The following is a 14,608-nucleotide window of genomic DNA, read 5'->3' on the forward strand; positions in this document are numbered from 1 at the left end:
TCCTAGGCTCTGTGGTTTAACCCACATTGCTACATTCACTAAAAAGGCCCTTGGGTAGCAGAGCAGGAAAGACCCTTGCCTGAATTCTTGGAGCGCTGCTGCCAGTCAGTGTAGACAGAACTGGGCTAGATGGACCAGTGGTCTGACTTAGAACCATAGAATTGTAAAGTTGGAAGGGACTCTGAGAGTCATCTAGTTCAACCCCGTGCAATGCACAAATCCTCCCCCGCTATAATTTTTATTAAATTTTCTATTTTACATTTTAGAATGTTCATTTCAACAACCTTAAAATATCAATGACTTCCCTTCTTCTCTTTCCATGGTTCATTTTACAAAACATAAATCCCTGCATATTTTATATAAACTAAGCCATTCAGTATTCCATTATTACATCCATCAAAACTTATTTACGCTGTTGAATTTATCTTAATGCTGCCCATGATTTCAAATAAACACAGTTTTCTTCCATATATTCAATAAATATTTTCCAGTCTTCTTTAAACTGACATTCTTCTTGTTCTCTTATGCTATATGTTAGCAGGAATCCTTTTTTAAAAAACATATTTTTTTTAAAAAGCAATGCAAGATTCCTGCCCAGTCATCCCTGGCTGGGCTCGAACCACCAGCCTTCTGGTTAGCAACCAGAGGCGCTGACCCATTGCACCACCTAAGGCAGCTTCAGATGCCTGGCATATTCTGATTGGCAGAAGACTCATGCCCTTCTGCCCATGAATGAAGTTTCAGCTGACTGGGGACGCTGCTATTTCTGCACAGAACAAAATAGGTTGCAAGGAACAGCCTCTCCCAGTATGGATTTGCAACAATCCTGTTCACCACAGCTTTGGATTACGATATCGAGCACACAGGTTAGCTGACATGCCAAAGTCAGAATTTTAGAGAGAGGTCTCTAAAATTGAACCTGAGACCTTCTGCACTCAAAGCAAGGGCCCTACCACTGATCTACAACCTTTCCACATAGGAAGTCCATTGGTCTGTGAGTACAATATGGTCTACAGTGCCAGTGTTTCTCAAACTTGGGTCTCCAGCTGTTGTTGGACTACAACTCCCATCATCCATAGCTAGCAGGACCAGCGGTCAGGGATGATGGGAGTTGTAGTCCAACAACAGCTGGGGACCCAAGTTTGAGAAACACTCTTCTATACTGAATGGCAACACCTGCCCAGGTATCTTTCCCGGCTCTACCTGAAGATACCTGGGGCAGAACCTGGGACCTTTGGAAAGCAAAATAAGCATTTCACCAGTGAGCTATAATCCCTCCTGTGATTTTTTTTAAAAACAACAGGTGCTTTGATTCTGATAAATGCATATTCCCCAAGAGCTCAGCACTCAAAAAACCCTTACTCCCCGTCACATGTTAGCTGAGCTATAGAAACGCTGAAATCTAAAAATCTAAATCAGAATTGATTTTGACTGAAATAGATTGTTCATGTTAATTCTTGAACACTTTATCCTTTGGGGAGAAAAGGATGTTTTGTTGTTGCTATTAGTTGGTTATTTTGGTCATCAATGAAGCTCCCAAGTTCAGAGGCAGTTTACCTTTGTTGCCGGGACAGAGGAATAATGAGAGAGGGACAGTTGCCTTTGAGCCCTATTGTGGGCTTCTTGGAAGCCTCTGGCTGACGGACAACTCTATGAAAAAGCACACAAGAGGGGATGGACTCTTGGTTTCATGCAAGGCTCGTTCCATCACACCCGTACTTTGCTTCGTTTACAGACACACAGTGCAGGATGTGCAATATTGTTTTCAGTGCCGACTTCCACTCATTTTAAAAGCATGCAAACTTTTGTATCCGTTTCCCAGCAGAATGAGAAAACCAGTAAGCAGTTCGGTGCCTTAAAAGGGGCAAGATCGCCTTAACATGATCAGGGAATATCTGAGCTCCAAACATACGCAAGAAAGGAAGAAATCACCTTGCAGGGTCAGATTGACCCACCTAGACCACTATCCTGTTTCCAACGGTGGACAGCCAGACAGACAGATGATAACATTGTGCAAGAACAGATAGACAAAACCAACGTCTGATACCAGCAGATTTCGAATATCTCTCGAACCCCTACAGAACCACTCAGACAAATCTAGCGTATATTGACCATCCAAGCAGGTAACGAAACCAACATTTCAATTTCAAGGGCCTTGTGCCTTGTGGAACACGCATTAGCCTCAGTTCCTGGATCCGTTTGCATTACATAGGCACAATGCCAGCATCAGTTCTGGGTTCCCCCCTCCCAAGCCATATGCTATGCTAGCAAGGGAAGTCACTAGATAAAACCCATCTCAAGTGCAATAGCAAATACTCACATCAGACCGGAGCTTCTCTTCATCTGTCTTCTCTCTCTTTCTCCCCCTCCCCTTCCCACCTTGATACCTGTGACTTTGTCGCTCTATCTAGTCATGATGACAGAGAAACAAAAAGAGAGGTTGTGAACACGGCAGAGATAGGAGAGCGCAATGTGGGTAAATTTGCACAGACAATAAGACTTTTTTTTTTTTTTTTGCATTTCGGTCAAACTTGCTGTACAGGTTTGCGTTTCTTTAACCCAGCAGCAGAAAGGAGGTTCGCTGGTACTGAAGCTGCTAAACAGGTTCTGCTATAACACAAAGAAGTGGCCACACAGGTTTGCCACCAACTCCACATAGAGATTTGATTGTTTTCCCATAATTACAGCTCGGTCTAGTTGGTCAAAGTCAGTCAATCACAGGAACAAAACAGCTCCCTCCCCCAATAAGGCATCTACCATTAAGATGGGAAATTTTTCGTTTCCTTTTACAGAATTGTAGCTTCCACAGGTGGCGGGTGGGGAACAAAAAAACCCCCCAAACACGCCTAACCACTTGTTGGGTCGGCTCTTAATTTCTCACGTCTCGTCAGCTCGCCTACAAGGGAGGGTCGTTGCGTGTTTGGTTTGACATTTGATCTTCTATTGCTGAGAACAGATTCCATGCTATTGTTCTTAGGGCAGCTACAAATCGGAGGACATTAAAATTCTCAAGCAAACATTTCCTCATTTGGGGGAAGAAAAGGGACTGATGTTGATCATGCTGATTCAGAAGGAGGGAAGTTTACTGTGTGTGAATGTTGTTGTTTTTTTAAAAAAGAACAATTTGCCTCAACACTTCCAAATTGAATTTGAGTATTGAAAGTTTGCCAAGCTCCGAAGTGATACCAAACGTGGTCGTGGCAGAAAGGCCTCCAGTTGTCATTGTTTCTGTTCCCTCCATCTCCCATGGGTTTTCTTCTCTTACGCAGCTCCTGCTGTTTCAGGTGTACCAGCAGCAAGTGGTGACTGCTCCTCTGAGTTTGAATCTGGGCCTTTCAGATGTTGTTGGACTCCAGCCCCATCCAGTATGGCCAATGGTCAATGTTGAGAGTAACTGTACCTCAGCAGCGTCTTCAGAACCACAGTTTTCCAACCTCTGATTTAGAGAGTCAGGCTGCATGCACAATATACCTTCAAAGCACATACCAAACACACTATTTCCCTCAAAGAATTATGGGCACTGTAGTTTGTTTACCCCTCAGCAGCCTTTCTCAACCTGTGGGTCCCCAGATGTTGTTGAACTACAACTCCCATCACCCTAGCTAGCAAGGCCAGAGCTCAGGGATGATGGGAGTTGTAGTCCAACAACATCTGGGGACCCACAGGTTGAGAACCGCTGCCTCACAGAGTCACACTTCCCAGCAACCCTTCACAAACTACGGCACCCAAGTTTCTTTGAGGTATATGGTGTGTTTTTAATGTGTTTCAAAGCTACAGCATGTGCTCAGTCTCAAACACCCACTAAATGGTTTGCTGTAAAACTCCCTATGCCTGTCTTTAAACTTGGGCTGAGCTGGGAAAGGTGATATTCAGCAAAGTTAAGATGGAAACGCACCCCTTGCTTTTAATGGTCTTTCGTGGGTTGCTACACAAGGAAGGCGCTGTGGTCTAAACCACTAAGCCTCTTGGGCTTGCTGATCAGAAGGTCGGCGGTTTGAATCTCCATGACGGGGTGAGCGCCCATTGCTCTGTCCCAGCTCCTGCCCACCTAGTAGTTCGAAAGCACGCCAAAAAGTACAAGTAGATAAATAGGTACCTCTCCGGCGGGAAGGTAAATGGCATTTCTGTGTGCTGCTCTGGTTTCGCCAGAAGCGGCTTAGTCATGCTGGCCACATGACCCAGAAAAACAGTCTGCAGACAAATGCCGGCTCTCTTGGCCTGTAAAGCGAGATGAGTGCCGCAACCCCAGAGTCGTCTGTGACTGGACTTAACTGTCAGGGGTCCTTTAGCTTTTTTATTCAATAAGAACTGCCAGGGTACCATTCTAGGAAGGTTTGCTCTCAATGTAAATCAGTCGCTGTTTGCCCTTGGTGATGTCAAAAAGCTGTCAAATCTGACTGTGATGTCATTGCATTTACTACTTGATCCCTGATTGGCTGGGATCATTAAGGAGAAAGCACCCCTAAAAGGGGGGGGAATTGTCAGGGGGAATAGCAGCATATTGGGGGAAACAATGGGTGTGAACAGATGGGAGAGTTTTTGAGGAGAGCCAACCATTTCAGAGGGCCTGGAAGCACTACTTTTGCCCTGGAAACCAAAATCAGAAAGCACAGTCCTAATTTAACCAGTTCTGAATCTCTTCTAGGAATTTCAGTTGCAACTGAGTGCCTAATTTATAATAAATACTGATGTACCTGTTCGACTTGAAGAGTCAGTGATCAAAGTGGATTTGCATGTTAACTCCCATAATGATCGGCTGTTACTCTGTCCTTGCCTGTTCCCGTCCTCTTTCATCACTGGGGAGAAGAACACACGCTTTCTTAGAAGCAGAGAGTTGGAAGGGAATTTGGGGATCATCTAGTCCAACCTTCTGAAATGCAGGAATATGCAGCTGTCCCATATGGGAATTGAACCTGCAACCTTAGTGTTGTCAGCACCACGCTCTAGCCAACTGAGCTATCCAAGCTGATTTGGTACCAGACTTTACTAGGCTTCACTGAGGTGTGGAATTCTGAAAACTAACATGACAGCTAGATTTTTCTGGCACATTGGAAAAATGTGGATCTTTGGAATAGGCATTTTTTTTGAAGGAGAGGGTCTAAAGAAGTAATGTGGACACAGAGAATGGAGGACTGCATGCCCAGAACTCAGAATGAGGTGATGGAGCTTTGAACATCTGATGTTTGCAGTAAACTACAGACACTGGCCATTACCTTTACAACTTGACGGTAACTTCCAGAGGTTTCTGGCCTGCTGCTATTGGGAACAGAACGTTGAATTGGATGGACTGTAGTCTGGCCCAACCACACAATTGTTCATTTGTTGTTTCCACTGTCAATGCTAGACCTACTCAGAGTAGACCCACTGTCATTAATGGACTTTACCAACTTAGGTTCATTAATTTCAGTGTATCTGCTCTGAGTAGAACTAGCATTGGATGAATCTATCTGCCTTTTGAAATTTCGCCAGGAGTAGCCCACACCCATTAAACCCCATCATAAAGACTATAAACTTTATTGCTATTGTTTTAAAAGAAATCCGAAGCCTGGGCTGATGAATTTTGTACTTAGCACCAAACTCTGTGCTTTGACAAGGCTTGCATGAATCCTAAATATAGGTCTAACCATGAAGGCTCTTTGACATCAAGTGTGCCTGTTGTAGAGCTAACCGTTCGCTGTGCTTCTATATATACTTGATGAAACATTGCAGTGGAATCTCCAGCTGATCCTTATGCAACACTCTGATGTAAGGACCTTGGCTTTCACATTTCATTGTGCTCACATCAGCCGGTTCTACAGGACAGCGAGGAACAACTATCCCTCACTGTTACTGCACATAAACCTTATGTAAGCAATAGATTCGTAAACAGTCAGATGGTCACCTGACTGCTGATGTTCTTCAGGGAGATCTGTCCAAATCTGAACAGTTTCTCAAAAAGGAAATGGAACATAGCGAGGGAGAAAAAGTAAAGTTTCTGAGTTTCTAAAGCGTTGGAATCTTTTCGGCAGTCCTCATAGTGGGTCCAAAAATATTGCCAACATTCTCTGGGTACACAGAGCGATGTTTAGCTGCTCCACTCAGAACCCCCCCCCCCCACAAAGCAATGTTTTTCATTGGGCAAATGGGCTTTTTGGGGGGAGCATTTTCCCTCCCTTCATGTAGCTTTCCTCTGTGCACATTACACTTTTCAACACCTTTTTTTTCAATTCTGCAAGGAAACAGTGAATCACATCGTTTTTATACCCATTTTACAGATGAGGCTATTGAGGTGAGGATACTCGCTTATAACCAGTTATTGAAGTCATGGGACGAACATGATTTGTTTTGGGTTTCTTTGTACTCTGATATCTAAGAACATTTTGGACAATCAGGTTTATTTTTGTTTGCATGTTTGTTTTTTTGTGGGAACATCATGTTTGAACGTATTGTTGGAAGATTTGGGGGTGGGGGTGGACAGGAGAGGGTTAATGACGCTGAATTGCCTAGAAGGTCTCCTTTCCAATAAAAGCTGTCTTTTGTTATATGTTCATTCAATTTCCAAACCACTTTTGATCACTTGTGATCCCAGGGCAATCTACAACACAGACATAAAAAAAATTCAAAACACTAAATCTCACTTTTAAGCAGTTAACTTAAAAGTGAACCGTACAAACAACATCCATCAATTAATTTACTGTTCAGCTTTGTCAGGTCAACTTCCCCCAAAGGCTTGAGTAAAGGGGTTGGTCTAACCTCGGAAAACAGACACCTAAAACCAAATACAGTTGTACCTTGGTTCTCAAACGCCTTGGTACTCAAACAACTTGGAACCCAAACACTGCAAACCCAGAAGTAAGTGTTCTGGCTTGCGAACTTTTTTTGGAAGCTGAATGTGTTCTGTTTTGAGTGTTACACTTCCGTTTTGAGTGTTACGCTGAGATCAGTCTGTTTTTGCTATTTATTTTGCGTTTTTGTTTTTGCGGCTCTTTTTTTGTTTTTGTGACTGTGTGGAACCCAGTTCAGCTACTGATTGATTGTGTGACTTCAGTACATTGTTTATTGCTTTCATTTTATGGATCAATGGTCTCGTTAGGTAGTAAAATTCATGTTAAATTGCTGTTTTAGGGGTTGTTTTCAAAAGTCTGGAATGGACTAATCCAGTTTGCATTACTTTCTATGGGAAAGCGTGCCTTGGTTTTGGAATGCTTTGGTTATGGAACAGACTTTTGGAACAGATTAAGTTTGAGAACCAAGGTACCACTGTACTGATGGTGCCGGTTGTAGCTCTAAGGGAAAGCAGTTCCATAGTTGGGTGCCTCTGATATTGCTGGACAACAATTCCCATTACCCCCTCCATTGGCCATGCTGGTTGGGGCTGATGGGAAGTGGAGTCCAACAACCTGTGGAGAGCCATGGGTTCCTTGCTCCTGATTAGAACGGGGCGATATCTGGTTTTCAACACCACGATACATCATCAGCTAAACATTGTGCTATATACCGATATATCACAAAGTCTAAAATAAAGATGGAGCTATGTAGAGGCTTTTTAGGGGACACGGGTGGCGCTGTGGGTTAAACCACAGAGCCTAGGACTTGCCAATCAGAAGGTCGGTGGTTTGAATCCCCGCAAAGGGGTGAGCTCCCGTTGCTCAGTCCCTGCTCCTGCCAACCTAGCAGTTCAAAAGCACGTCAAAGTGCAAGTAGATAAATAGGTACCGCTCCGGCGGGAAGGTAAATGACGTTTCCGTGCGTTGCTCTGGTTCGCCAGAAGCGGCTTAGTCATGCTGGCCACATGACCCGGAAGCTGTACGCCGGCTCCCTCGGCCAATAAAGCGAGATGAGCACCGCAACCCCAGAGTCGGCCACGACTGGACCTAATGGTCAGGGGTCCCTTTACCTTTACCTATGTAGAGGCTTTGGTTGGCTTCCTGGTTTCTCCTGCATCATGATTTGGTGCCCCCTGTAGGAGGCAGGGGAAAGCTAAGCCAGCAGAGTTAGCAAGGGCTGCAAGAATTGAGAGAAGCATTGGCTGGCTTCACAGTTTCCCCCACATGGTGATTTTTGCAAGCACACAAACATCATGCTTCGCAATATAGTCATACCTCGGGTTACAGACGGTCCAGGTTGCCTTTTTTCGGGTTACGGACACGCCGAAACCTGGAAGTACCAGAACGGGTTACTTCCGGGTTTCGGCGGTCACGCATGAGCAGAAGAGCTAAATCGCGCTTTGCGCATGCACAGAAGCACTAATCGCAACCCGCGTGTGCGCAGAGTGCGCAGACGTGGTGCTGCATGTTGCGAACGCTGTGGGTTGCAAACGTGCCTCCCACACGGATCACGTTCTCAACCCGAGCGTCCACTGTACAGTGGTACCTCAGGTTACATACGCTTCAGGTTACAGACTCCACTAACCCAGAAATAGTGCTTCAGGTTATGAACCTTGCTTCAGGATGAGAAAAGAAATCGTGCTCTGGCGGCGCGGCAGTAGCAGGAGGCCCCATTAGCTAAAGTGGTGCTTCAGGTTAAGAACAGTTTCAGGTTAAGTATGGACCTCCGGAACGAGTTAAGTACTTAACCTGAGGTACTACTGTATGTTGCCAGGTCAAAAATTATGAAACTGATAGCATGATATGGATTTCTGACACTGGGATTTTAGGTGCAAAATTCTTCAGGGACTGATCTCTATATTTTTCAGAAAATTGTGCCTTCTTATGCAGCTCCCTAGCATCTTGGATGTATTTTAACCACCTCTTTCCCAACATTGCTTAATGTAACCCCTTGCCCCCCCCCCTAAGATTTGGCTCTGGAGAGTGTGACCATATGCAGATCACCCCACCAAACCTCTGCATTTACAGACCTACTTTGAGCACAAGAATATTCTTCGAATGAATGCAAAGATGAATTACTCATCACATTGCCTATGCACTACTGTCCACCAGAGGTTGCTCATCAGCTTCAGAGCGGGTTGGAATTGCAAATGTTTGGTCCTTGCAGCACATTTCAACAGGGCCCTGGAGAGGAGAAGGTGTGTTAGCATTGCACAAAAAGAGAAGTCAAGGCATTGCAGTCATGGAAATAGCGCAAAGGCAAGGAACGGGAGCCACTGTGCGCTTATAGATGTCCCTCGCCCTGCCAAGAAAAAGCCCCATTCTACATTTTTAATTGTGTGCTGTAGAGTCCAGTTACTCCTGATGTTTGTTCTATGCAGAGCTCATGGGGGGGGGGGTAGGGAGAGGGAGGGGAATTCCTCACACAGTCTACACTTTACATGTGTTATGTGAACCCCAAACCAAGGAGATGAGTAACCATACCACCTTTTGAAGACATCGAAAGGCAGCCCTGTATAAGGAAGTTTTTTTAAAAAATGTTCATGTTTTGATATATGTTGGAAGCTGCCCAGAGTGGCTGGGGCAAAATTATTATTATTATTATTATTATTATTATTATTATTATTATGGATGTACAGAAGTGAGAGCTGGACCATAAAGAAGGCTGATCGCCGAAGAATTGATGCTTTTGAATTGTGGTGCTGGAGGAGACTCAGGTCCATGGGGTCACGAAGAGTCGGACACGACTAAACAACAACAATCTATTTTCATCACAGAAATGTTGAATGGTCTGGGGTTGTTGTCCAAAACATCTGCAGGGCAGTTGTTTGGGGAAGAGTCTTAGGGATTTTGAGCTGTAACCCTAATGAAAGAGGTTTTCTGTGGTCAAGTCCTCTCCTTTCTTCATTGAGACATACTTGGGATCTTTGGATAATCTGTGGCCATTTGATGTGCCCACCTTCCCTGCATGACTCCTACCTAATGTGAGCTTTACATTCTCAGACTAACTATATAACCTTTAGAAGACATCTGAAGGCAGCCCTGAATAGGGAAGCTTCTTAAGGTTTAATGTTTTATGTATGTTTATTATGTATGTTGCCCAGAGTGCCTGGGGCAACCCAGTCAGATGGGCGGGGTATAAATACTGGTATATTATTATTATTATTATTATTATTATTATTATTATTATTATTATAATACTGGCTTAAGAGACCTATGTGGAGCCATGGATGACTGTGGAAGCAGCAGAATGGAGCAACTGGGAAGACAGAAGGACCAAGCTGTAGCTGGCAGGGCCATGAACCTGGCGCCCTCTTGTGGAGCTCCATGGAACTATTTTATTTGTTGTGGGGACCCTACTCTGGCTATTTGGCAGTCTGGCACTGAACAGCCCAAAATGCTTGTTTATAAAGCTATTGTACTACCAACCTTACTGTATGCAAGTGAAACATGGACCACTTAAAACCTCATCTCCAACTCCTTGACGGTGTCTCTGAAAAATTGTACACATCCCTTGGGAAGACAGGCAAACTACAGTGGTACCTCGGGTTACAGACACTTCAGGTTACAGACGCTTCAGGTTACAGACGCTTCAGGTTACAGACTTGGCTAAACTAGAAATAGTACCTTGGGTTAAGAACTTCGCTTCAGGATGAGAACAGAAATTGTGCGGCGGTGGCGCAGCGGCAGTGGGAGGCCCCATTAGCTAAAGTGGTACCTCAGGTTAAGAACAGTTTCAGGTTAAGAACAGACCTCTGGAATTAATTAAGTTCTTAACCCGAGGTACCACTGTAATGCCAGTGTACTGGAAGAAGCAAAGATCACCAGTGACAAAGCAATGATTCCTCAACATCAACTTCGTTGGACTGGTCATGTTGTGCGGATGCCTGATTATCATCTTCCAAAGCAGCTACTCTACTCTGAACTTAAAAATGCGTAATGCTGGTGGTCAACAGAAGAGGTTTAAAGACTCTCCCTCAAGGCAAATCTAAAAAATAAAGTACAGTGGTACCTCAGGTTACATACGCTTCAGGTTACATACGCTTCAGGTTACAGACTCCGCTAACCCAGAAATAGTGCTTCAGGTTAAGAACTTTGCTTCAGGATGAGAACAGAAATCATGCTCTGGTAGTGCGGCGGCAGCAGGAGGCCCCATTAGCTAAAGTAGTGCTTCAGGTTAAGAACAGTTTCAGGTTAAGTATGGACCTCCGGAACGAATTAAGTACTTAACCTGAGGTACCACTGTAGTATAAACACTGACAACTGGGAAACACTGGCCTGCGAGCACTCCAATTGGAGGACAGCCTTTACCAAAGGTGTCATGGGCTTTGAAGACGCTCGAACTCAGGACACAAGGGAGAAACATGCTAAGAGGAAGGCACGTTTGGCAAACCCTCACCAACGCCTGCCCGGAAACCTATATCCCCACTGTGGACGGACTTGTGGATCCAGAATTGGCCTCCACAGTCTCTTATGGACTCACTGTTAAGACTGTGTTCATGGAAGACAATCTTACTTGGCTACGAGTGATTGCCGAAGAAGAAGACATGTCAGTTCCCTTTGGGGAACGGTTGGGAGCATCGAAGGCAGAGCTGAACCCCAGCACTGCCTATTTGTTGGTCTCACTGTGGTGTCTGCTGATTGACAGGTGGACGTGGTTGAGTTTTTTTTGGGGGGGGACTGGCTTTGGGGGCCAAATTGGACCCCTGGCAGTCCAATATTGATCTGTGGGGGCTGGAATTTCCCTGCTGCTGTCCTACACGTTCTGCCACGTTTCACACAGAGACTCACAGGATTAAAAATAAATAAATCTGGCGCCGGGCAACAGGAACAGCCTATGGTCTTGCCACGGAGAAACTCCCATAAAAATCACATTACTACAGAGGTCTAAGGTTAACTAGTGCCCTCCTCTTGAGTTTGCTTGGTGGTTGTTAACACAGGTGTAATAAGGGGAAATTGATTGTGCAAAGGGAGCATAATCATTTCCTTCTATGCTGGTAGGCTGGGTTCCCCCTCCCCTCTGTGTACGAGCTAAAGGATAACCTTGGGGGTCTCCTCATTTTTGCCTTCTGTTCATGTTTCAGCCTTTCTTATCTGTCAGCAAATGTAGCCTATGCCTGTAATTCTGGAAATCAATGAATATGTAAACAGAAACTCAAGGTGAACTTTTGAAACCACTGCCTCACTTGGCAGGTAAGTACCCATTTGGATTGCTTAGGTGTGTCTGACAACAGGCACTTTTCCCTGAAGGGTCACACGATCCATTGCCTATGCCTTATTTTACTATTTGCCTATCGATCCTTCCAGCCTCTCCTCTCCTCTCCTTTCCCTCAAACAATAATAAAGAAAGCTTTCCATTGTGAACGGGACAATTTGTTCTGAAGTCTGTCGAAGGCTTGTCAGGAAGAGTGTATGTTCAGACAAATTGTGTCCCATGGTCTGGGAAGGAAAAAAGGAATGAATGAATGAATGAATGAATGAATGAATGCAGGCACTCAGGTCAACCGTGTATCTGTGTGTGGCCCCCCTTCATTTTAATAAATTTGCAACCTGTAACATTTGAATCTGCCCTAGAAGCTGAAATGAATCTGGGAGGGCGGAGAGATGGATTTTAAGACCATTTTCTATTATTATTATTAAAAAATTGTATACCCCCCTCCATCCAAATAATAATAATAATTTATTATTCATTTCCGCAGCCACTCTGGGCGGCTTCCAACAAAAGATTAAAAATACATTAAAACACCAGTCATTAAAAACTTCCCTAAACAGGGCTGGTTCACAACATAAACATACAAAACGAGAACAGAAAATACATAACAAAAAAGAAAAGAAAACAAACCAATAACCCCATGCCCACATATAATTAGCAAATACAAATTCAAATCTACTTGTAGAAATCTGAATCTATCATTTACTAATTCAGTTAATTAAATAATAATAATTACATGAATATTAATGTACTGTATTAACGACTGATGTAGTTTTAGTGATGGTTTGAAGTTGTTCACTGCCTTGGTGTGTGTGTGTGTGTGTGTCGTTTGCGTGTAAATGTTTGGTGGTATAGAAATATTTGCAAACAATCATGTGTTGTAAACAAAACCTACCCTTTTCCCCTTGTGGGGTATCCAAGAGCCCGTATAGATAATTTATATATATGAGACCTTAAATTCTTATAACACATGGGTTAGAGATGACGGGAGACGCAGGTGGTGCTGTGGGTTAAACCACGGAGCCTAGGACTTGCCGATCAGAAAGTCGGCGGTTTGAATCTCCGCAAAGGGGTGAGCTCCCGTTGCTCGGTCCCTGCTCCTGCCAACCTAGCAGTTCGAAAGCACGTCAAAGTGCAAGTAGATAAATAGGTACCGCTCTGGCAGGAAGGTAAATGGTGTTTCCGTGCGCTGCTCTGGTTCGCCAGAAGTGGCTTAGTCATGCCGGCCACATGACCCAGAAGCTGTATGCTGGCTCCCTCGGCCAATAAAGCGAGATGAGCACTGCAACCCCACAGTCGGTCACGACTGGACCTAATGGTCAGGGGTCCTTTACCTTTACCTAGAGATGACAGGATCTAGGGTTGCCATACACCCGCAATTCCTGGACACAGCTGGAATATGGCAGAAATCACTGTAATGTCTGGGAAAACCCGGACGTATGGCAGCCTCAATATTTTGGTGAAAAAGCTCAATCACATTTGTGTCCGGATTTTCACTTTTTGAAATATGGCAGCCCTATGGGACCTGTAGTCTATCTGGCAGGCCACAGGTTTTCCACCTCACTCTTGGCCTCGGTTTTTCATCTGTAAAATGGACAGGGCTTAATGCGATTCAGGCTGCAGCCCCCAGACCCTGCAACTTCATCCCTGGGAAATGTGGAGAAATAACAGAGAATGTCGGCAGTGAGCGAAGTGTACGTTTCTCATCCATGAACGATCAGAACCGGCTCCTGTGTGTCTGGGGTTAGGTAGGGCAATGGGTGGTTTAGCTGGAATATGATTTACACAATCTATTTGTAAAAAAATGAATGTGGCAAGTTGTGAGAAGGGGTGAGGGAGAAATTTGATTCACTTCCCATTTACAGGCGAACCGACCAAATTCAGAGTTTCTAAAACAATAGGCAAACTGGAACCCCAACCATTCTGAAATCCATACTTTGGAAAAACCTGTACTTTTGAAAAAATGGAATGTCCCAGTTTTGCCGGGACAGATGAGGTGTATGCCACTCTTAGAAAAGGATGCAGATATTGATGTAGTAGGCTATTAATATCTACATATGTATTAGGACAATAACACTATATCAAATTATATAAGAATGTATGAAAGAATGTTACATTGCATTTTTGTATATATATTTTTTCTTATCCATATCTTTGTTCTCCCCCCTCACTTCCCTCCCCCTTTTTTCTCTGTATCACTTTATTTCTTTATAATTGAACTCATTTTAATACAACAACAACAACTCTTAGAACAGGATGCTTGACTAGACAGGCCATTGTCCTTCCGTAGCACAGCTGCTCTTTCATTTTTAAAGGACTACTGTTTTAAAGTGCTTTTAAAGCTGTAATCCAGGGCCCATTTGCCCAGATGTAAACCCCAGTGGACTTAATAGGACTTATTTCTGAGTAGTCATGTACAGGATTGAAAGTGTCCTTGCGACACATGTTTTTGAGATGTTTCAGTTGTGTGGCTGGTGTTTTGTTTTGCCATAAGCCTCTCTGAGAGGCGTCTGGCAGGAGAACATAGTTGTCAAGTGTCCCTTATTTGGCGGGACAGTCCCTTATCCCAGCACCATGTCCCGCTGCTGTC

At 44.2% G+C, this 14,608-nt stretch overlaps 1 protein-coding gene and 1 long non-coding RNA gene across 2 annotated transcripts in view; one reads left to right on the forward strand and one right to left on the reverse strand.

Moving 5' to 3' along the window:
* RBBP8NL (RBBP8 N-terminal like) overlaps nt 1-2,530 on the reverse strand; it is a 37,466-nt gene extending 34,936 nt beyond the window's left edge. Inside the window, exon 1 of the mRNA XM_077929359.1 lies at nt 2,321-2,530. The gene's annotated coding sequence lies outside the window, so the exon portion shown is untranslated. The remainder of the gene's footprint in view (nt 1-2,320) is intronic.
* LOC144327860 (uncharacterized) overlaps nt 1-14,608 on the forward strand; it is a 92,032-nt gene that overhangs the window by 37,915 nt on the left and 39,509 nt on the right. Inside the window, exon 2 of the long non-coding RNA XR_013393027.1 lies at nt 11,891-11,999. This is a non-coding gene — a long non-coding RNA (uncharacterized LOC144327860). The remainder of the gene's footprint in view (nt 1-11,890; nt 12,000-14,608) is intronic.

Source organism: Podarcis muralis, chromosome 5 (assembly GCF_964188315.1).
Source record: "Podarcis muralis chromosome 5, rPodMur119.hap1.1, whole genome shotgun sequence".
Classification (NCBI taxonomy): Eukaryota; Metazoa; Chordata; class Lepidosauria; order Squamata; family Lacertidae; genus Podarcis; species Podarcis muralis.